The sequence below is a fragment of the Ascaphus truei genome, chromosome 17 (assembly GCF_040206685.1).
Source record: "Ascaphus truei isolate aAscTru1 chromosome 17, aAscTru1.hap1, whole genome shotgun sequence".
In the NCBI taxonomy this organism is placed as follows: Eukaryota; Metazoa; Chordata; class Amphibia; order Anura; family Ascaphidae; genus Ascaphus; species Ascaphus truei.
This window is the reverse complement of record NC_134499.1, coordinates 25634718-25658276: the sequence shown is the minus strand read 5'-3', so window position 1 is coordinate 25658276 and position 23559 is coordinate 25634718. Positions and strand designations below refer to the sequence as shown.

At 41.4% G+C, this 23559-nt stretch overlaps 1 long non-coding RNA gene across 1 annotated transcript in view; it reads left to right on the top strand.

Moving 5' to 3' along the window:
- The first annotated feature begins 4369 nt into the window (after positions 1–4369).
- LOC142468150 (uncharacterized) overlaps positions 4370–23559 on the top strand; it is a 45441-nt gene continuing 26251 nt past the window's right edge. The window contains exon 1 of the long non-coding RNA XR_012788589.1: positions 4370–4490. This is a non-coding gene — a long non-coding RNA (uncharacterized LOC142468150). The remainder of the gene's footprint in view (positions 4491–23559) is intronic.

Genomic DNA, 23559 nt, shown 5'->3' with positions numbered 1-23559 from the left:
GAGTTAGCCAAATGAATAGAACAATTGAACCTGTGTGGGGAAGGGGCTTCTCCCCACTGTGTTCAGCAGCCTTCCAGGCTCTGGAGAAGAGACAAGAGCAAACAGGAAATCAGTCTTACATACCTGATTTCTAATTAGCATGACAGGTGACAGAAATCCCTCAGTTCCAGCGCTTGCCCAAAACTGTGGGATGGAGTGCATGTATTATAAGGCTGCACTCCCAGGCCAGACAGGATAGAAACTGTTCAGTATCCTGGGAGCCCTATATATGGAATTTATTACCATCCCCTGGTTTCTGTCACAATATATATATATATATATATATATATATATATATATATATATATATATATATATATATATATATATATATATACAGTGGTTGACAAATCACCAAAAAATCTACTCGCCGAACAAAAAAATCTACTCGCCACCTAGTACCAAACGTGTGCTGCTTGAGCCAATATTTACTCGCCCGGGGGTTAAATCCACTCGCCCGGGGCGAGCAAATGTATAGGTTTGTCGAACACTGTATATATATATATATATATATATATATATATATATATATATATATATATATATAATGTACACATAGGCTATAAATAGCATAAATAATAAGAAGATAAAAAAATGACATTACACAAATATTGACCATATTTTACAATTTTGTGTGGACTTTTTATAGTATCGTTTTTTCTTTGCTTCTACTGTTTCTTATTAGTTTGCGTTCTCAGTTTCAGAATATTTTTTTCCACTAAATTCAAATGCGTCTCAACATTTTTCATCGTTAAAACTATTTTTTTTCATAAAATTAAAATACCAGAAAAACCAAAATAATAAACACTGATTTTTACAACAACAAAAAACGTGAAATCTCTACGTATATTATTTTTAGTGCTGATCAATCAAAGATCATCCTAGTCTCTTGTGTTTTGAGCCACAGAAAGCGCATGGTTTTTTTAAACCCAATATTCTAAGCAGACAAGACCGGGAAATCAGCGAGGTGGCACAGGTATTCAACCGGAAGGTCTCATTTTTTTAGAAAGTGACATTTATTGCCATAGTCCCACTTCAAGGATGAAATCCAATATCGCCCAGTAATTATATCAAATGGGATGATCGTGGGACTCCATCTAATGTCAGGAATTCTAAAATGTGTGTTGATGTAATAAAAGATCCCCAAATATATTGTGTTATCTTCTTCAATGCCAGAGGGACCTGCAAATATTGCTGAACTGTCTGAAAGTGAGACTAACCTACATGCTGGCACCGGAGATCTCTCTTGGGCTATACTATAATAGCATGCATATATACATATATGTATGTGTTTGGACATATCCATGAATATGTGTGTGCGTGTGTTTAGAGCGGGTTTGGGGCAGATAGGCACTGATTTATGTGTACACGTTTGCGGTTTGTTGAAAGACCTCACAGATGTACTTGATGAAGTGACCTTTGAGCTTTCGAAAAGCTCTGTACACTATTATTTCATTTATGTAATGTGTATACATTCAAGTATAGAATTTACACTTCAAATATTGTAACAGTGACTCCGTTATTTAACAGCGCAAATCTTCCATAAAGGATCTCATAAAATAACATTTTAATATCAATATGGCATTTCAATAATGGGACATGCAAACAGAAATGACCATTATCTGGCATTTATAGTATATATGTTTCTAAAAATGGGACATTTTAAAATGAAATGAGTGTTTTTGACAACATTCCAGAGCTTAAAACACGGAAAAGCTGTGTAATACATCAGGGATAAGCTTATAGGTGGTCTATGTTTTAATGGATTTGAAGCAAAAGGTGACACTGTGCTCATTTGCATGTCATTTCCCAGAATCCCTTGCTGCAGTGGAAGCACTATACTAAGAGATGATGGAGAAAAGCCGGGTTGCAGACCTGTCTGACACGCGAATGTGTTCACAAGTGGTATTTTTATTCGCTGTACGCTGTACGGCAGAGGGTTTCTGTCACTTTTTTTTTACCCACCATAACTTATTTAATGCGGGATGAAAAAAAAAAATCGTAATTTCCTTGGAAATTAGAATCGCTGTAAACGAGCAATGAAAGGAATGAAACGTTAATTCACATCACTCGCTCGTGTAACTGCGATCATTCCATTTGGTTGTGTGGTTACCAGCTGAGCTATGAGCTGCTGTGAAAGGAGAAGTCAAATTCACACGAAAGCCGGGGAGAATTCTTATGAGAACTGGAAGAATTAACGAGACTTTTTCGGGAAAAAATTCTTTCTGCGTTTTACCGAGGATAAAAAAAAAAAAAAAAAGGTATCGTCAATAATAAAATCTTTCAAATGAGACAAAGGGAGGCTGCTTCTATATGTTACAGAAAGAAGAAGCGCATAAATCATGATTACGACCTCTACAATCTTTGACCTTCACACAGGCTTTGGAGTTCAAAGGTGATGCTGCTTTGTGTATTTATTGCTTTGCGGGAGCATTCATCATCTTGCTCCGTTTTAACCTTTTCATTGCTGGACACTCCTGTGTCGCACTGTAGAGCAGGATAGGCATTGTGCTGAAATTAATTAATTACTTTGTTTGAAATATATGATTTTTCCACTTATTGTATAATGCGCAGTTAAAGCAACAGTGAGGAGGCACTTGCAGCTTCTTTTCCTTTGACAACAGGGATTTAGGAACACAATTCATTACAGCTGCTGACAGCCTAAATCCCCTGCATCTCTGCCAAACACCAACAGAGAGAAGATTATATTATTACAGCTCACAAAGGCTGGTATTCTTCCTTGCGTGTATCGATCTATGTACCTATCATCTGTCTGTTATTATTATCGTTTATTTGTAAAGCACCAACATATTCTGCAGCCCGGTACAGAGATTGGATAATTACATAAAAAGAGTTACATACAACGAAGGATAAACGTGCACAAACAGATACGAAGAGGTAATGAGGACCCTGCTCATCAGAGGTTGCAATCTAAAGGGAGTGAGGGACAATGTTGAAGCAAAAGGTAAGGGGGCTGCTCAGTTTAGGATGGAGTATATATCAGGTATGAGTATGGTCCAGCCCGACAGCTGATCCGATTAAGGTTTGACGGTGGGGATGTTAGAAGGTATTACATAGCGTTGATATTGGTCTATCCATCCATCTATGTACCATCTATCCAATTATCTGTCCATCCATCTGCCTGTCTATCTGTATACAGTATCTGTGCGTGTGTGTATGTATATCTTTATTTATTTAGCTCCCACAGCTATACTTAGCATTTTACAAGAGAGACAGTACAGTACAGTGAATTATAGTACAATAAGTGCAACAAATAAGATCAGACAACAGGAAAGGAAATCCCTGCCTCAGAGAGCTTACAATCTAAGTGGTATGATGGGAGACTTACAGAGACAGCAGGTGAGGGAATAAGTGCAGTAGATGGAAGTCGTTGGTAGGAGTGACAGTGGGCGTGGGACAATAGCCATGAGTCCTGGCAATTGGAATGCTTCATGTAAGTCGTAAGAGGTAAGATTTAAGGTTTGTCTCGAAGGTGGGGAGAGATGGTGCTTGGCGTATACTGAGTGTGAGGGAGTTACACAGGTAAGGGGCAGTGAGGGGAAAAAGGTTTCAGGCGAGAGACGGCAGTAGAGGTGAAAGGAGAGACAGTTATGGGTAGAACACAGGAGACGAGAAGGTGCACAGTGAGAGATCAAAGCTGATATGTAGGGAGGAGCAGATGAGTGGAGAGCCTTGAAGATAAGGAGAAGAACTTTGTGGGTGATCTGAAACTTGATGGGAAGCCAGGAGAGGGGTTTAAGGAGGAGATGAGCAGAGACTGTTTTGTGAGAAAGTTAAATTATTCTAGTAGCAGAATTTTGGATGGATTGCAAGGGTGAATGTTGTGCTTGAAAATAGTGCGGCTTCTCTAGAAATAGACTCTTTCCAAGTCTAGGAAGGTACAGAGAAAACGAGATCATATACTCAAAGGGCGCATGAAATATAAAACAGGGATTTAAGGAGGCGGTGAGCAGAGACTGCTTTGTGAGAAAGTTAAAATCATATACCAGGTGATAAGTACCTCACGAGGAAGTCAGGCAGTGTGGTTATTTGAGTAACCAACGCATAGGAACTTCTTGGCAAACATCCAAACAAAGAATAGGGGAAGGGGGATCACAGATATAAAACAACAAAAATAGTGCAAAATTGCTTTAATTAAAACAGTTTACAAGTGATACACTCGCAAGCAAAGGCGTTTAATGAGCATGGAGATATTTGCGCTGAGCGTTGGTCAATTGCAGAGATGCAGAGCTTTGTCCCGCCTGCTACACAGCTTCACAGCACTCCCACGGATACCCCGGCCGTCGTGTCACTTCCGGATGTGACGTCACTGAACAGGGATGTAAGCAAGGACCTTAGCAGGTTCCTCTCCACAACAGAAGCACAGCAACAGGACACTCCGCAAGCAACGCCCTACGTGTTTCACTCTACGAACTTCCTCAGTTGCTATAGTGAGTATCAAAAGGATACCCCTTCTTATAGTCCATCGGGTAAAGATGACGGCGATATACGTCATGGCTCACACAAAACGGACATCATGGTACCCACACTCATACATAATCATGAATTACCAGAGTGCAAAAGCATAGAAGGTTAGGTCAATAAACTGGGCTTGTAGAGGCAAGAAACAGTGGTTAATAATATTCCACTTCACATAAAAACGTAAATATATCCCACTCAAAAACTTTTATTTAGGGAAAGAAACTCCAAATTCACCCAAAGAGGTGGAGATGTAAAATTATCACAATCGGCAGATATAAGCTAGAAAAGAGGCCAAAGAAGGAAATAAAAATATAAATATTTTTTTTTTAAATTATTGAAAATTCTATCCAATTTAACATTTATATCAATGATATTAAAAGTAAGGTAAAAAATGCATTGCATTTATATTATAGATCCATATAATTGCGATTATAGTAATTGACAGAAATACTACTAGCTGAGGGGAATATATATGATAAAGTAAATGACAATATATATATCCCTATCCAATACAGAGCAAGCACACACCATAATAAGCCAAAAAAAAGTTTAAACCAAAAAGGCATTAATGTCAAAATCAACATTGAATCCCTTGGGTTGCATGGTGTTCAAACGATGAATCCAAAATGATTCTCTTTGGGAAAGTGCCCTATTCCCACCCCTCCTATTTTGTAGGACTTGTTTTACCTCCATATATAACAGAGGCCAGAGGGATCAGAGTTATGGATTTTCTTAAAATGTAAAGATATATTATGTGACTCCAGAACCAAAGTGATGTTACGTACATGCTCTAGAATTCTGATCCTTAATGGGTGAGTAGTACAGCCTATGTATTGAAAACCCCATGGACATTTTTTATCGTTTATTTTTGTAGCATGTTCTTGTATAGCGCTGCTAGTTTTACGTAGCGCTTTACAGAGACATTTTTGCTGGCACAGGTCCCTGCCCAGTGAAGCTTACAATCTATTTTGTGGTGCCCTAGGACAGGGAGATAAAGTGACTTGCCCAAGGTCACAAGGAGCTGACACTGGGAATTGTTCCAGGTTCCCCTGATCCAAATTAGTGCCAGTCAGTGTCTTTACTCACTGAGCCACTCCTCCCGAAAAGGGTTCCTACAGTTAATAAAGCTCGCTATTTTAGATGTCTGGCCTGTCAAGAATGAAATAAAGACATCTGTCTTAATGACGCCAAACCTGCAGGCCTTACACTTATCACATTTGTAAAAGCCTTTCGGTCTTATAGGAAACCAGCCACCATGGTCAGCAACCTCCAACTTTCTAAGGGTACTAGGTGCCAAATTGTCCGTGAAGTTCCTAGCCTTTGTGAAAACCAATTGTGGCTAATCTGGCAACAAATCCTGTAGTATTGTATGTGTAATTTACGTTGTGTCTTATTTTGGAGAGGATACTTTTGATGTTACTTTTAGATATAAGGACCAATTTAATATTGTCCATTCAAGGCAATGGCAGTTTTTGTCCAACCATGACAATATTGAATCAGGCCCAGAGTGTATTATGGTTCTCTTCAAGCAGCTATCTTTCTTGGTGGTAAATATTTAATTCATCCATCATTAAGGATGAGCAGGCAAACATGTTACTTATTGCTTGCAGATTGTAGTACATTGTTCCCACGTTGTTCTCACATATGTCATGGTAATTAGACACAAAGCTTCTTGTCATATTCCTCTGGAGACCGAGTTGTCTTCTGGTATGTTCATGTTGGCCGCCAGTATTGCCCAATAGTTCTTTACAAGGAGATTCGGTTAAAGTAGCAGTACCTCCTTCTCAGAGGGTGATGAACCAATACCATTGGAGCACGTGAATTAGGAAAGGTGACATGGATCAAGGCAAAAAAAAAAAAAAAGAAGATGCTATTATTTACTATGAGAAATATTGACACTTTAAAGTATTATGGGCGAAATACGTTGCAGGTTCCACCAGCAAGAAATGTGTTGACACTAACATGCCCATCCAGGGGAAGCCAGCACTACTCAACACTATTTTATTTACCTGTGTAGGCCAATAGGAAGCTGGACCCGTGCACCTAACTTCTGCTTTACAGTCTATTTTCTCAAGAAAAAGTGGATGCCGGCTAGAATGTAATGGAGATACTCTGTACCACTATACAAATGAATGCACCATGTTTTAACTTGAGGCAGGACGGAATTTGTATCCGTCCAAGAAACAATGACAATGGATGTCTTATTTCAGCATCCAAATAATGAAACATCAGAGCATCACGATATATTTAAGCTCTTTGCTGTCTGCAGATTTTATCGCCGCCTAAACAAATACTAATGACCAGCACGGGAGAGAGCAGCACTCGCAGCAGGCAAATGGATTTCGAGGTTATCTTTAGAGATATTTTCACCTTCACAAATGTCCCTACAAAGCCTCTTTATGCCATGGCTGGAAATTATTGCCACTGTATTGGAATGTCTGTAATGGACTTAGATAAAAATGTGGCGATGCTTTCATTGAAACGCTGTCTGGAGACAAGTGATTTCTCTGCTGGAACTAAATCAGGTTGATATTATGAACCTTTTGTACGTATATCCTCCGTTACACAATACACCATCGGTGGAAGTGCATTAATAAAAAAATAGTAGCACGTTGCTGGAATGTAAAACCAATGCAAGAGAGAATAATCGCAATAAACCAGGAGAATTGCTCAATCTCACCATTTTTGGGAAAAGAGATTATTATTATTTTCCTTTGCCATTTTTTTTTTGTTTTGAGTTTTCAGGAGGGAGGGGGTACAATAAGCAAAAAAGAGTTAGGGTGGGGTTAAACATAAAATGGAGAAATAATTAGGTTACAGCTTAGTGTATAATAAGATACAGTTTGTACAGGGATATTTAGCAGTACTTTAATGCATAGAGGTCCAAATTGATCCTTTACTACAACAGGTGTTGGTCCATTGGTTTGATCTATATAATGCGGCTTTCTGCTGAACACACACCATGTACTTGGATGAACCCATAAAGAATATTTTAGGGTCTTGTCTCCAGCCAGGGCCCCGAGAGATTATTATTTTATCCTTTTTTCCTTTGATATTTTGCCACTGTATGTTTGGGGATAAGAATATGTGGGAACATCACACGCATTACAGCCCTTCTGATTGGGGAAACCAAGAATACATTATGTATCACCGGTAACATTTATACGCAAAATATGTTATTTTGTCACCACTCGCGCTGAAAAATGCCTGCGCCAGGCTGCGTCAATGCAGTCCTCTTAGTTGCGCCTTTTTGGGGTATGTCTGTGTAGGGGTTTATGGGATTTATGAGCGGGAGGAGATAGGGCGGAGTTACATTTGCAGTAGAAATACACTTAATACATTTGTTGTGTTTGAGACAGAAATAAATGTATATGCATCCGGTCCCGCGTACCTCTTGATTCTTGGGCTCCTCTGTATTTTTCTGTGTTCTTTATAACGAAACACCTCAGCATTGTAACACATACAGTACACAGAACGTTTGGTTGTTTTCTAATGAGCATTGAATATTGATTGTACATTTACAATTCTCTGACTGTTCTAAGAATTGCATTCCTAGAACAAATTCCATTTCTCTTTTGCGCCCAAACTGGATCCACAGAGGGTTCTGGGAATAAGCAAACTCAGCAACTGTCCAGGTCTTCCCAATTCTTAAGAATCGTTTTTTTATTTTGATGATATGCTTATTTTAACCTCTTCATTGGCAGCGGGACAAGCAACGTACCAATGTGCAAGAGTTACTATCCCCTCTCGTAGCAAAGTCAATGACCAGCTTGATGCCTGCTCTGGCAATGAGTTGGTAATGGTAAAGATAGAGTTGGGGTGATTTAGCCCTTATTACTTTTGCGCATAGGCCAATAACAGCTCCCAGGATCTCAATGCACTCTAAGGAATGCATGCAGCCACCTCTGAGGTGGACTCTTGCCATCACGATTTTGGCTTTAAGACCTGGCTATTGAAGAATGCTAGTATCCAATTTCAAATGGGTAATTTGAAGCAGAGAGACAGTGAATTGTACAACAATACAAGGTAATACAGAGTATTAAGAGAGTATTGAGCCCGCTATGGATTAAGACTGGCAGAGTGTGAGTAATTAGATATTCCGGTTTTAGCATCTGCCGCGTGTTTTTCTGAAGTTTGATGCAACTAACAAAACTTTCTCAGGCAAACAAGGTAATCAACTTATCGGAGCTTGCAATCCGATTAGATGCTTACATAGAGACGTTATTTTGGTAATGAACATGATAACATACCTGTGCCAGGTGATTAATTCCAAGATACAACTGTCAACATACAATGTTCATTGGTAGGTTGACCATGTAAAGTGCTGCATGCGGTACGTCGCTGATACAAACCGTCAAGCAATCCATCTTAATACAGTAACGTCTATTCTGTTTATATGATGGATTTAGGGCCATATCTACTAAACTGCTCCATAAGATGCCTTCCAGCCTTGTTTAGCAAATATGGTCCCTTATAGTTCGTTAAACTTAATGGATTAGAAGGTGTCTTCCAGCACAGAAGGTGTTTTATGGAGTAGCACTTCTTAGTTAACATGGGCCATCAATGTATTTTGTTTCAGGCAGTACAACTGTTTGTGGAACTTGATACCTAGTCCCTGTAGTATTATGTATCCAAGGCTTCAATTATACATCAGAACAATAGGCACATGTATCATCTATCCCGATGAGTGGGGACGTGCTAATAAATTCAGTTCAGTGCCACATTCTCTTAGTCTCGTGGGATTTATGCTTTCAGCCCATTCACGGGGATGAGCCACATTCTTGGGAAGGTTTTGACCATCGCTCTGCACTGATTCCCTGCGCCTTCTATTCATGTTCAGTGTCGAATATTCGAAATCAGTGATCCGCAAATTCGCTATTCTGCCTCTCACTGCGTCTCATTCTCTCTTCCGCTCCAGTCCTCGAGCCCCACCCCCCCCAGCCCCTAACAGGTCAGGTTTTCAGGATATCCCAGCGTCAGCACAAGTGCTTAATCGGTGCCTGCTTCAGCACAGGTGGTGCAATCAGTCCCTGCATCAGCATAGGTGGCTTCACTGAGCCTCTTCTTGAGCAACCTGTGCTGAAGCTGGGATATCCTGAAAACCTGATCTGTTGTGGGGTGGATTAAGTACTGGAGTTTCCCACCCCTGGTCTAATACATGAATACCCAGTACAAGAGCAGGCCATAAACTGGGTATTAATACCCCAGCAGAGTTAATGCTGAACATATCGAACCAGGGTGTTAAAATTGGCAATTAAATTCTCTGTTTTTTGTGAATTTGAATTAATTATGTAATACACATAGTATTTAGTCTATACAATTGTATGTGAGCAATATATAGCAGGTTCCTCCAGCCAAAACAATGTTGATATAAACATATGTGACCTATAGTAATGGGATGTTATCACACGCTGCAATTTGTAGCACCCATAGATATAACCGAAAAAGCAAAGACGGCATGTAAGCTTGTATGAATATAGGTCTATCGTTGTATGTGTGAGTCTATGTGCAAATCTTAATACTGTGTATTGCATATATCTCTGTCTGTGTAACAGCAACTTTGTGTGTATATCAGTGTCTGTGTGTAATACTGTGTTAATGTGTGTGCTGTTAGCATATCAGTATCTGTGTGTATCACTGTTAACGTGTTACTGTGTGTATATCAGTGTCTGTGTGTATCACTGTGTTAATATGTGTGCTGCTAGCATATCAGTATCTGTGTGTATCACTGTTAATGTGTGTGTATCAGTGTCTGTGTGTATCACTGTGTTAATGTGCGTGCTATGTGTATATAAGTGTCTGTGTGTAATACTGTGCTAATGTGTGTGCTGTGTGTATATAAGTGTCTGTGTGTAACACTGTTAATGTGTGTGCTATGTGTATATCAGGGCCTGTGTGTATCACTGTGTTTATGTGTGCTGCTAGCATATCCGTATCACTGTGTTAATATGTGTACTGTGTGTGTATCAGTGTCTGCGTGTATCACTGTTAATGTGTGTGCTGCGTGTATATCAGTGTCTGCGTGTATCACTGTGTTAATGTGTGTGTGCTGCGTGTATATCAGTGTCTGCGTGTATCACTGTGTTAATGTGTGTGTGCTGCGTGTATATCAGTGTCTGCGTGTATCACTGTTAATGTGTGTGCTGCGTGTACATCAGTGTCTGCGTGTATCACTGTTAATGTGTGTGCTGCGTGTATATCAGTGTCTGTGCGTATCACTGTTAATGTGTGTGCTGCGTGTACATCAGTGTCTGCGTGTATCACTGTTAATGTGTGTGCTGCGTGTATATCAGCGTCTGTGCGTATCACTGTTAATGTGTGTGCTGCGTGTATATCAGTGTCTGCGTGTATATCAGTGTCTGCGTGTATATCACTCTGCATCTTTGACAGCCGGTGAGTTGTATGATTATTGAGTATCAGCTGCTGGCGGCAGTGATCAGCAGATATAAATGTCAGAGAGAAGCAGCATATTTACTAACATCCGTCCCGTCTGCCGCACCCCCCCCCCCCCCCCCACCCCACCCCCGTGTCTCACATATTAGGTCAGGTTCTAAATCATTTTAGGTAAAACAAAAAGAAAATACCCTTTTATTTGCGTCTCTGTTACAATAGTCCTGTTCTTTGTCCCCGAATCAGAAAACACCTTCTGTTGAGAAACCTATAACAGATCATGCACCACGCTTTCTGTTCTTCTCCCGTTTTATCCTCCCCTCGGGGGGCTATTTGCAGTATTTACATTTTTTTTCTTTTAGTAAATTACCAAGTGGAAATCCAATTGCTCCTAATGACATTCACTCTGCGTGCCTTCCGTTTTCAGACACAAGGCAAAGCTTCTTTACCACCGGTTGTAATTAAAACGCTCTGACTGTGCACGTCCCATAAATGAAAAATAATAATAAAAAAAAAAAAAAAACTTCATTAAGTCTCAAAAAAAAAAGATATTTATCCAGATGCTGTAATTCTTATCTGAAAAGCGAAAGCTTCCAGGGGAAAAAATCCCCATATAGCAGCTCTAGACCACGCTAGCAGCATGGTCAAAAACAAGATAACCATCTTTCTATTTGTCTTTAAAACATGAGCTTCATGTAAAGTAATTGTATCTGCGGGTTACCTCTAAGAAACAGAGTAATTAAACATAGAAAAATAATTGCGCTTGTTCACAGAGTTCTCGTGACGTTTCTTTACTTGCGCCAACTACTTTCGATTAACCACATAACTGGTCGGATATAATTATTAAGGAGCGTCTGTGTCAAATTAACGCTGTTTGCACTTTGTAGACCGTTATTAAGGCTTCCAAAATGGAGTTTGGCGCGGTTAATTCCAGCCCTGAACTCATTCGCACGCCTTTTTTTCAAAGATAAACAGAAGAGGAAACATGTCCCACCTGTCCGTAGTGACAGGCCCAGCGTGGGAGCGACAGGCACACGTCTTAAGGACATAAATGTGCAAATAATTTTCTCTAACAGCAGCACTTGATGAGCCCTCGTGGAATACAGAGTGTCTTCTATCTGCAATCTGCACCCGGACCGTGAAACCTACATTACCCTCTCCACAAATGGAATAAGGCCTCCAAACATAACACAGTCACCCATTGCTGGTCCTTCTGGCAGCTGAAGTTTAATTAGATTAGCCAGGAGTCGCTAAACATTCAGGGACCAAAACCCAAGTGATTTTATTGGTGAATTTATGCATGATTTTTTAATTGTTAGTTAAAATCTCGTAGTGACCCGGGACAGACTCTGGTGCATTTATAGCTCCTGTTGTCGTGTGAAGTAGAGATGCCTGTGAGGTTTCGAAAGCTCTGTACAATGTCATTTCAATGTGCGCTCATGTTGCTCCGTGAAGATAGCACAACCCGACATTCTCCTGCATCTCTCACAGGCACATAAGCTACAGGAACTGTACTAACGGGCGATCACAAAGTCTAACATATCGGGTGATATGAGAGAAAGGTTCACAATAAATGGGGAAACAATGAATAAATCAAGGTAGAAAACATTACTTCTCAAAATAATTCCGAATTGACAAAGAGGAGGTTAGACGCAGACATATACTATAATGGTCAACTCAACTGAAGAAGGGGCTGTTTGGACCCCGAAACGTGTTGCCCTTGGTCTCGTTTCACCAATAGAAGGTCTGAGTTGACCTTTATATTAGATTTGTGGATCTGACCTCCTACATTTTTCTATTGTGATTCACGCTGGTGGCAGTTTTGAAGGGATCCTGCTACAGAGGACAGACTGCACCCCCAACAGGCTATTATATGCCATTTTCACACAAGTAGTGCAAGGCAAGTGTGTCTTTACTTTGGTCAACGTAATCACTTGCTTACGTGTGTAAATGATGTGAAGAATGGCTTCTTGTATGGCTTTTGTCAAGGACAGATTTTGAGCAGACAATAACGCAGAGCATGCTGAGTTAGTGCAGTGATCCCTAACAGGGAGTTCGAGAGGTGTCTCCTAGGGGTTCACCCCAAATAATCTGGAATGGTGAATCCCAGGCAGTATATCGAGTTCCTGACTGAGCCTGTGTGGGGACTGCGCACTTATTAAGGCACCAAACTGCACGTTAGCGTTGGTGGTATAGCTGTCAATTACAGCAGGGGATTCCAAAGTCACTCCGAACAATGCATTGCATCTACATTGGAAGCTCCCACAATGATTGGCAGCTATAATCCCCCTCCGCCCCCATGCTGCCTGCAGGAACTGAGGTGCAGTTGAGCTCAGGTCACTATACTGCCAGGGATCTGTCACACGGTTGTGTTAGTGACGTGGCTGATGAGTGGAACAAATATATTCTAGCAGGTGTCGCACATTGTAAAAAAGGTTGGGAAACCCCTGAGTTAGAAGCTGTAGGGAATTACGTACAGTGGGTTTATGTCATACAAATGGAAGCTTTAACATCAGTGAAGACCAATAACATTCACTGTCACAAGCCGAGAGACGAGCTGGTTTTCTGTTTGTTTGACGCTGTGCGAGTTATGTACTAAAGTCTCCCAGGGGGAGGGAATTGAGGGGGACCCCGTGTGTTTCACCAGAGTATTCAAACGATAACATGTTTACTTCTTTTTATCGGATTCCTTTTATTTATTTTTAAATGATACATCTGGAGTTTTTTTTGCATTAGTTTTTCAGTATATAAACCACTGGGTCTCGGACTCGGTTCAAATCTTCATCTCAATGCTGTGAATTTGATGGATCTTTTTGCCGTCCTGCTGGCAGCGCTGTAATCAATGGGAAGAATGAACTATAAAGTCACCCCGTGCCTATCTGCTCTTGGATAAATTATTGTTCAGCGTTGCCTCTCTGTGACATCCCAGGGGTTAACTCCCTGTACAGTAAATAACATACAGGACACCTACAAGCTCATATTGAACCCCCAAAATAACCACAACATATATATAAGCGTATATGTGTCACAGAGGAGTGCTACTGAGCATGGCAATATATATTTAAAACCAGAGACAGAACATGAAACACAGACAGAGCTCAGTGCACATCCAATGACACCTATACACGGTACAGTGCCTAAATATATATATAAATATATCTATATATATCTATAGATATATATAGATATAGATATAGATATCTTTTGAATAAAATGGTCTTTTAGTTTAACTCTTTGGCCAAAGTGTTGTAAGCCCTTGAGCCCCTACACGGCAGACCACATCTCAAGGGTACCTAACACTAATATAAATTCTTAATAACCTGTACATTACCAGGAACAATGATTTATAATAAATCTGTCAAAATTAGTTGCATAGTTCTATGTCTGATTGAAGCTCTTATTAACCTGTACATTACCAGGAAAAGCACTCTGTATTAGATTTGTTGCAATCAACCTGTAAGCAAGTTCCCCTGAGAGTGGGAAATGCAATGGAGTGAGCTTTTAACCATTTAAAAGTGGGAGTGGGTGAGCTTCAAACTAGGGAGGAGGAGCCACCCTCCAAATCAGCCATGACCTGCTAAAGCAGGTATATCCTTAAAACCTGACCTGTGGATGGCCCTTGAGGAATGGAGTTGGCCACACCTGTGCTAGAATTGGCTTGGGTTCCACGCTTTAGATTTCCCATTGCCCATTCCCTCTCTAGTGACAATTAGGGACTGGGATGGTGCTTGTCTGCCGTTTGTTCCTGTTCATCACAATAAAGAGCAGACTAAGTAAGTTGAGTAAGTAAGAGGGTGGGGGGGTAAGTAAGAGGGGAGGGGGTGTAAGTAAGAGGGAGGGGGTGTAAGTGGGTGGGGGTGTAAGTAAGATGATGAGAGATGGGAGTGGGAGAGATAGAGGGGGAGTCTTGCAAGGCCGCATAAACTGATGTGGGGGGTCCCATTGTAAACGGTAGTCCTGGGCCCCAGGAAAGCTGTCTGCTCCCCTGCTCCCCAGCGTATACAATAATATTGCTGTTTTCTATAGGCCATAAAAAATGTTTTAGAACTTGCACTCACCTACAAGTATTTCATAGGTCATAGGTGCAATGGTCTAGACCAGTGGTCTCCAAACTCAGTCCTCAAGGGCCACCACCAGTCCCGCTTTTCAGGATATCCTTGCTTCAGCACAGGTTGCACTCAATGGAAGACTGAGCCACTGATTGAGCCACCTGTGCTAAAGCAAGGATATCCTGAAAAGCGGGCCTGGTGGTGGCCCTTGAGGACTGAGTTTGGAGACCCCTGGTCTGGAACCAACATCACACTGGTACAATGGTATGCAAAAATCCAGGGGTGGATCTGCACTCACATAATAGTCATATGTAAATCAGCATGGATTTAACGAGAGAATCCCCCCCAAAATCCGTTTCACGGTGTAAAATCCACGGACGGATTTGGTCGGTTTTAATCCGCGCGGATTCACCAAAATCTGCCGTTGGATACAACCCCTGGTCGGATTTGTAGAATCCAATTCACGTATTCAGCCACCCGTTGGTGGCTTCTTCAGAATCCGTCCGTGGGCAGCAGAATCCGCGGCGTTATTGGTAATAATAATAAAAACATTCCTCAAAACGCGAATCGCCCCTTTTTGAGATTTTATCCGTGGACCAAAGGAACCAGATGATGCGGTGCGGATCGAAATCCGGCCCAAAAAAATTCACTCATCTCTAGAAAAACGGCATTTATTGAAGAACCGGGAAAAAAAGTTAATAAAATAAGAAGAACCCGCTGAGATGTGCTGCTTACGAATTGTAAATGGGAATGTAATCTCAATCATTTAATGGGTTAACTGAGAACAAAAATAACACTTATTGAATGCAGCATTTGATGTGATAATAAAAAGGTATTAAGTGACAAGAATACATTGTACCAACATGAAAAACTAAATCTAAAAAGCAAAGAGATTAGCTTTGTGTTTGTTTATTTTCTGTTTTCTTGGCTGAAATCTGTAATTTAATAACCAACTCTGTGGGTAAATATTAACAATGAATTCATTAATGTGATGGCATTTAATGTGCATTAATAAAATAAGTCCATGTCTTATAGAATATTAATATGCATATTTCTCCCGGGACTTTTGAAGCAATTCATATTTCTTTTTCTGCTGAGACTGTTTACTTGGGATATATACTTTATGCCCTCAGGGGATATAAACCAGTAAAAGCAAACACAAATTAGGCCTTTGATATTCACATACTGGCAGGATAAAATCAATAGTTTTAATTTTCACATTTAAGCCCACAATTTTCAGCTGACAGTCTCAGCAGGTTTTAATGGCCACAAACAATTTACTTTTACTGTTTTAATTGTTTTTGAGTCTTAAGTCAATTCGTTTTTATTGCTTTTTTTTTTTCTTTTCCGCGTGACATAAGAAATGATGAAGGTTATTATACTCATAACTGATCGCTGTAAGAGCAGCGTAATACCTACCATTTGGAATTCCTTTGTCAACAGCACTGGGGAGGGGGTTATTTATTGAACTCAGATAGTGCCGATCTGAGCATTACCACACGTAAACTGCCATTTAAGTAAATGGGAGTTTCCATGCAATAATGCCCGGACAGGCACTATCAGAGTTTATTGAATAACCCCTGTAGGCATAAGGCGTATCAATTTGAATGCACTGGATATGTATTTGATGGAGATCTAATACAGAATGTAGTCATGTTTTGATGAATAAGGAACATTTCATAACCCTTTCTGTACCAGAAAAGAACTATAACCCTCTCTGACATCACAACACTTACTTTGATTGTGACACTGTAACACACACCTCATGTGTCCTCCAGCATTAGGCTCTTCAGGTTGTAACTGACAGCTGGGAGGTTATCTGGGATCACGCCAGCGGGAGAGAGATTTCCTGTTTTGTACGGTTCCACATTAGTGTTATATTTCTTGCATACCCCTCAGCACAATGATGGTCCTTTAGCACAGGGGGCTCCACTCCAGTCCTCAAGACCCCCCAACAGGTCAGGTTTTAAGGATATCCCAACTTCAGCACAGGTGGCTCAATCTTCAACTGAGCCACTGATTGAGCCACCTGTGCTGAAGCTGGGATATCCTTAAAACCTGACCTGTTGTGTTTGCGGGGGGTGAGACACACACATATACATACACACACATACACACACACACACACACACACACGACATTAGTACTTTGTACTTCCTATTGTTGAAACACACAATGTAGGCCCTTTAAACCTGTCTTCTTTTGTTGTTTAATATCTCTCAGTGCAGAGCACGGGGAAAGCTGTGCGTTACCTACTTTATTCCATCATCAAGGCCATGAGTGTACTGACCTTTAGCACCTGTCGTGTTTCACTGCTCTTAAGGGGAAGTCCAGAGTGTTGCTGTATTAAGGCAAAGAAGGAGAAAGCTACTCTAGTTAATGAGGAAATGCAAGTTAAAGCAGTATGCCGGATGCATCAGTGTAAAGTGATTTTTACACTTCATTTCCAGTCCTAAATAGGGTTGCCAGGTCATTTTCCCCAAAATGCTGGACACAATGGTGAAAGGTACGACACACTCGAGACATGTGTGTGTGTGTATATATATATATACACACATACACACACACACACACACCCTTCTCACCTCTCTCCGCTCCATGCCGTTTCCTCCTCTCCTTGGCCCCACCTCCAGACTTCTGACACCTCCTCCTGATTGGATGGAGGAAGCTGCCCAGCCCCCTAGCAACATCCCTGCTCAGGGAAATTCCTGAGGCCCCCCCCCCCCAAGCCAGTCAGGTCACATACATGTCCAGTATGACATCTAATTTTTAACTGGACAGTGTCCAAATACAGGACAGTCCGGTTCAATACTGGACACCTGGTAACCCTAAAAAGTCCACTCTTCTAGGGGAGGAATGTAGCATAACAGGGGTCATCTAAATCAGAGCTCTTCAACTAGTTCTGCAAAATGACCGGATCAAAAAACATTTAGAAGTAGAAGGGCATCAAGTTTATTCCAATGTAATTTCAGGTAAAGTCGAAGTTATAGATGGTCACTGCTCCCTTGAACTGCACCAAGCTTTATAGTATAAAATCAGCTTTATTGAAACTAAATGCTGAACATCACAGACAGGAACACTCCTGTCTGTGATATTCAGCATTTTGTTTCAATAAAGCTGATTTTATACTCTAAGGCCCCCGACAAGCTTACCGCTGGCGTGCTGAGGCGCGCTGAGGCTCAGGGAAAGCGGGTGCTTTCCCTGGCCTTGCGGTTGCTTACCGCAAGCGCTCTCAGCAGCCATCAGGGGGCGGTCCGTCACTGGCCGGGGGCGGGCCAGTGACGTCACGGAGCTGGTTCGCCCTCATTGGGCGAACCGCTCACATGACCGGCCTGTCTCGCCGGCAAGCGGGGGAATTTTAAATTCCCCCAAGACCTGCGCTTCCGCAAGCGCGCGGAAGCGCAGGTGAGCCCCTACTAAAGCCGCTCTAATTGCAACTGTAGGGGCTCAGTGCTGAGCGGGAGCGCGCGTCAGCACGCTTCCGCAAGCACGCAGCAAACATGTCTGGGGCCTTAAGCTTGGTGCAGTGACCATCTATCACTTCGACTTTACCTGTATTTACACTGGATGGAGCACGCAGGGGTCTCACTTTTTTAGCAAGGAGGATATAAGTGGACTTTTCCAGCGCAAGCGGAGGCGCCATCTGTTTGAATCTCGGGACGCGCCGGAGCGCTTGGCATTCTGGGATACAGCCGGGGTGCAGCCATCTATCAGCATTGAGACGGCGTCTTCACCACTGACTGTGAGCACGGACCGGCTGGGCGGCTAGCGAGGACACCGGTCGGGTAAGGGCAGCAGTCTGTGTATTCATTTTGAGCTTACAAGTGCCTGTGGACATGTCACCTTGTACCTCTAGTACTCGGTCTGCATTCTGGCCCCCATCCCGGTAGTAAGTCCCTACACGTTACCCTTTTCTATCACTCATTACTTCAGTATACTTGCAGTGAGACCCCTTCCCTTGTGGACTTTTGCATTGGCTGTAGGTGTTGCTAACTACCTACCTACACATGGTTCTGTAGCATCGGATCCATTGGGGTTTATTCCCCATTTTTTCTAATGTAATTTCAGATAGATTAAAAAAAAACTTGCAAAATGTTGAAATATAACAATTTTTAAAGCATGCCTAATATCTGTACCGTATTTATTTACACTGCCTTGTCTTAAAAGCGTGTTTGTGTCAAAAACTGCACTTAGTTGCAACTAGCATGAAATTAGCGGGAGCAGAGAGTACAAGAACCATGTCAAGGCCCCTTGAAGGTCGCCAGTTGGCCGATAAGCCACCAGTGGAGGAGCCTTGATCTAGATACCACACGTCATAATGTCCATTTCCAGTTTCATAAAGCGTTTGAAGTGTATCCTAAATATTTAGCAGGTGATAAAATAGAAAACCTGTATTTGAGTTCTGTTACATGGCTGCCTCCTCCTCTGAGTTATCATCAGTTAAACCAAACCCTATCATATTGGAGCCCTGCTTAGTATTGTACATGGTAGAGGTGCTATCTAAAAACTAATTAGACAATTACATCTTCCAAATGGGAGATACATGGCGCTTGTGTGAACCTTCTAATTGGGCAGATGCCACTAAATAGGTTAAAAAGCTCACGCTGTAAATGTAATTCCTCTTCGTATGTTATCTTTTAAGTCAGAAATGTTCAACTGGATATCACATTAAAGCTTTATTTTCACAGCTGAATGTTGACAGATAGAACAAAGCAGCCAAAACAGAGTTCCAGGAACAGCATTGTGCAGGAAAGGGCAGTTTATTAAACAAATGTCTGGTCCCCAGTTAATTTTGCGGTATCGTAACTATGGAAGAGCACAGCTGTGCTACAATCTACTGTCTGGTAATGGGCCTTATTTGGCTTCTACTGAAATGTCAAGTCAGCACAGCAGCAACCTGTGTTTGACGATCTGGTCCCAAGGGTATGTGTTTAGTCTGGACCTCTGCAGGAAGGCTAAACCCCCCCAAAACTAATAAACCACAGTAAAATTTACATAAACCTTCAATAACGATGTAGGCAGCCACGGCTATAAGAAAAAAATACATTGTATGGATCAAACAGGTCGTAATGTTAGTCAAGCAACACAAATGCCATAATCTGTTTAGAAACCAATCTGTGTGTTATTATGATAATATCGTTATTAAACTCATCGCTGAGGGATTCATCAACGATTTATTCAAGTCCCAGTGCGTTCTAGGATCCAGACTGATAAAGCTTAATTGGGGATTTTAACCAAAAAGTACAATTTTAATGAGTGGTAAAGCAATGAAGTCTACAAGTTTGTTGAGGACGGGGATGAGTGACACTCACTTCCAATGTACTAGACTCACTCCAAATGAAGGCAACGTACCTAGAGGCACCTGCAATGCATTACAAAGCTCGGCCAGCAACAAAGGCAAAGGATTTTTCACACAGCTCTAAAGCAAAATGGTAGCCGATATGTTAAAACGTTAAAAAGGTTTACGCAATGTAAGAGATTTTCTGGACTTCCATTAGGCAGGTTGTGGAAAAGGGTGTGTGGTTTGAGATTTGTTACATATAAGGCTTGTTTTACAGTTGTCGTGCGCGTGTGCGAATGCTCGTGCACGTGACGCACACTTTTTGTGTGTACGGGTCCGTGCTGTGAGCGACAGGTGGGCGTGGCTATGATGTCACACCCGGCTTCACACAACCTGCTCATCAATACCAGTCCAACTCTGTTTTTTTTAATCCGACTGGCATTTTTAATGCAACACAAAAAGTATTGTTGTGATGATCAGAACACAATATCACACTTACTGTACAATATCTATGTATCATTATGGTTGGTACACTCTCTAACTTGCTCTGCTCCTCCTGCCCCCGGGAACCCCCCCCCTCCCCCATCACAGCAACGCTGTGATTGTCTAAAGTGCGTCACATGTCACGGCAGCAGCACGAAAATATAAATTTTCACGTATCTGCTGCTCACTGCCGTGCGCGGCTTAAGTATAGCACGCCAGGCCTGGACACAGCCAATTCTAATTGACGCACGCGCATACGTTAGCGCACGTGCGCGCACTATATTACAGGCCTAAGACAGAAAGGAGTCAAGTACAGAAATTCGGAACTAATTATGGAAGGGTGCATGACCTTCCCAGTCTGCTGAATATTTAAGAGCTTTAATATAGAGTCATATTGAGTATGACTGCACACTTCACCAGGGGTTATTGATTAGTTTACTCTGTACAGGCATACCCCGGTTTAAGGACACTCACTTTTAGTACACTCGCGAGTAAGGACATATCGCCCAATAGGCAAATGGCAGCTCGCGCATGCGCCTGTCAGCACGTCCTGAACAGCAGTACCGGCTCCCTGCCTGTACCGAAGCTGTGCGCAAGCGGGGAGACTATAGAGTCTGTTACACGTGTTATTTACATCAGTTATGCACGTATATGATGATTGCAGTACAGTACATGCATCGAGAAGTGGAAGAAAGGTAGTGCTTCACTTTAAGTACATTTTCGCTTTACATACATGCTCTGGTCCCATTGCGTACGTTAATGCGGGGTATGCCTGTGTATGGAGTCCCATGAAGCTTTTTTAGGACTCCTCAAATACCATAACAGTGACCCCTCTGTCAATTCCAATGCACTTTAACCCACACCAAAGGCCAACAAAACATTGATGTGTGGATTTGTTGTTCCTGTTGGTTATGATTGCGTCATATGTGAGATTTCCAAACATATAGCCCATTGAAAGGAGTGTTGAACACTGAATTCTTTAATCCGGGATAAATCTACTACACAAGTTCACTAGACACAAAACTAACAAAGGTTGAGAATTAAAGATCCAGCAACAGTGGGGGAGAGGGGGAGGGAGGGGGAGAAACAGCCGGGATCAATACAGCAATCAAAGAACATCATGCTTAATGGCCGTTGTTGATATCAACGTTACACAGATGTGCAGTGTACAGAGAGGGCAATACAATGAAGGAGGATTAGAGGGTTTTCATGGCTTAGCCAGAAAATAGAAAGGTTTCACTAGAGATGAATAGGAGAGCTGCGTCTGACCTTTCCTTGGAGACATGGCTGAGTTGTCATTATATACTGTAAATCCATAATAATGACTGAGAATTTTCTCTGTCCATTTTAACTGCCCCACGGGTTGTGATCTATTTATTTTTTTGTCTATGACATTTTGTAGCAAGTTTCTACCATTTTTTTTATGCCGGACGCACCGCAAGTCACTTCCCCCCCCATCCTACACTGCCCGACGTGTTAGCTGCAGGCACGTTACATGTTAACATGAATAATATTGTAGTGCTCATTCAATAGTTCGATTTCACACCATACAGAGGCAACAGAGAAGCACATATCTGTCTGTATACATAGGTATATTGTTATAGTGCCAACCAGGGATGCAGCGCTTTACAATTTATACAACCGTACAATACAATTACAGTACAGGGAATCTAATAATACAGATGGGATAAGTGCATCAAGACATAAATGTAACATGGGGAAAAGTGACCCTGCCCCATTGTACTTACAATCTAATCAGCATCTGGGGAGAGTGACAGAGAGGGGAGAATTTGAGTGATTTGGGGACGTTTAAGCTAAGTTCCGTAGGATTGCACATCATGATCGCCACACTTAGTTCAAAGTTAACACCACCTTCCTGTGGCCTACCAATAACGGTGCTCGTTGTACATGCGATGGTATTGTACATGCAGGGGCTGTGGCGAAGCTATTCTGAGCTAGGCGTTTGGTCTTGAAATGACAACGTTTTTTATAAAGCAATTATGATTCAGACATTAAAATGATAGAGAAGGTGTTACTTGGTTGATGTTTTTCCCTTTATGGGGAGATTTTATGTTGATGAGTGGGACTGCATGTCAAAGATATTTATATATTTATTTGTTTTACGACTTAATATGTTATGAAAACAATTTTCCACGGAGTGCACAATTTCTTCTTGTTCATTGGTGGAAAGAAAGTGCTGATGTTAGTATAACGGGTTATATGGGTGTTCTGCAATATACTTTGGCCAATGAAAGAAATATCAGCATTCTTAATAATAATAATAATAATAATATTGCATCCTTCTTTTGATCTCTTTTATCCCTCTGCTTGGCACTTTCTGAATGTCATCACACACAGAAAGTGTTTACTAAAACATTTCCCGAAAATTGCATTTGCTTTAATTGCCATTTAAGCTTCTCTATCCCGTCATCAGCGCATCAATAAAAATATTAGCTTAAATTACTATATATAATGTTATATTTATTGTACATCATTTCAACTGCCTCTTGGCCATCTCCAAATAACGTTTGCTGGTTAAAGTTTTCTATCCTATTACCCTTTTCCGTCATTTCGGTTCAGGTCTGTGTCCTAACAGCAGAACACAAATACATGGACAGACTTGTAAATTGGAATTGAAGAGTGCCCATACAAAAATGGCTCCCTGATACGCTCAACCAATGGAAGTAGTGGGACCAGATGTATCAACGTGTGTCTCTGCTATGGGTTCTGCAAGACACTGTTCAGGGTCATGTACTTGGGATTTATTCTAACAAACACCCCCTAGTTTACATGGGACAGTCCTGGGTTGCACAGTTCTGGAGAGCTACAAATAGG